The sequence below is a fragment of the Otolemur garnettii genome, unplaced genomic scaffold (genome assembly GCF_000181295.1).
Source record: "Otolemur garnettii isolate 467f Iridium unplaced genomic scaffold, OtoGar3 scaffold00016, whole genome shotgun sequence".
Taxonomy (NCBI): Eukaryota; Metazoa; Chordata; class Mammalia; order Primates; family Galagidae; genus Otolemur; species Otolemur garnettii.
In genome coordinates, this window is record NW_003852411.1 from 15,097,422 (window position 1) to 15,099,122 (window position 1,701).

Genomic DNA, 1,701 nt, shown 5'->3' on the forward strand with positions numbered 1-1,701 from the left:
AAAAAAAAAAAAAAAAACCCAAAATAAAAATAGCTGGGCATTGTGACAGGCGCCTATAGTCCCAGCTACTAGGGAGATTGAGGCCAGAGAATCACTTCAACCCAAGAGTCTGAGGTTGCTGTGAGCACAGAACTCTACTGAGGGCAACAAGGCGCGACTCTGTATTTTAAAAAAAAAATGCATATTGGTGAATGTTCATAGCAACTTTATTCATAATGGCCCCAAACTGGACACAATGACCAATGCACCAGCAGGAGAATGAACAAACAATAGTATATTCACACAATGGAATACTACTCAGCAATTAAAAGGACTGAATTCTGATACATGCAGCAACATTGGCAAATCTCAGACATTACACCGAGTGCAATTTCATTCAAATGAAATTCTGGAAAACAAATCTATAGTGGCAGGAAACAGATCACTGGTTGCCTTAAGCTGGGGTCGGGGGACATTGACTGCACAAGTCAGGAGGGAACTTCCTGGGTGGTGGTGGACACACTGGTGTGTATATTTTGCAAAACTGATTGAACTATACATTGAAAGTCAGTCCATTGTATTATATGTAAACCTAAAAACATTTGAGTTCATTTAGACAATATAGATGTGTACTCTTTTTGCACCCTGGAATTTATAAAGTGCATCATATTCAGGACAAAGATTATTTGATTATTTCACTGACTCCTCATAATTCCATTGTAAAGTAGAGGTTAGTAGCCTTGTCTTGCAAATAAGGGGTCAGGGCTCAGAGAAAATTGCTCAAGCTGGCCACAGGGCTCCTTCCACTGTGCCAGCTCAGAGGGTTGGCTGGGGTGTTGCAGCCACAGTGCATGTCTCTAGCAAAGGCCCCAGACACTTGTTAGCAGCTCACCTCCTAGAAGAACCCCTGACAATTCTCAGGGATCCTGAGGTCATGTGCAAGTAATAAAGCAAGTGGGGAAATGCAGCTTCCACTTGAGGGATGAGGATCTGGTTAGTCTGGGAGAAAAGGTGGGAAATTGAAAGTTGTACGCCTGTAAGTGAGGGTTGACTGTAGCTGGGTGGAAATGGCATTTCGACTTTGGGGGAATGGAAAAAAATGCTACAGGGAGTTTCCTTGAAACATTTGGCTTCCTGTAGCTCATGCAAACCCCGTGTTTATTCCTGGGTCCCTTGGGAAGCCTGCCACTCCCTCATTCTGTTTCTTTGAACTTGCTTAGATTTCTTGGCACAGCTACCAATGAAACTCCAGTTCTGGGGCGGCAGCACTGGCCTCCCTCATCCTCATCATCAGCCCTGTGTGTCATGCCCAAGGCATCTAATTCTTTCATGTAGTCAAGGTCTCTATGTACCAGGTGGACCACTGTCTAGGAGCTAGGATCCAAAGAGAATCATAATAGCAACCACATAACCCCTGCCATTTACTGAGAGTGGTTTTGCTGTACTTGTGTGTGTATACTTGGAGTGAGTGCTTTGTAATGTGGGCACAGTCCCTGCTCTCCAGCTCACAGACCAGAGGAAGGGAATGAATTTGAACCTGAATTTGAACCTACTCCCTGGGGCAGTAACAAGAGCTGCCCCAAGGAGATGTTGTGCCTGGCTGGGGCGGGGATGCCTGCTCTTCAGAGGCTCTTGGGGGGAAGCCGGGGCTTACCAGGGCTCTTAACTCAAGAGACTTGAAGGAGAGGGGAGTGTCTGTGTGTGTGTGTGTGTGTGTGTGTG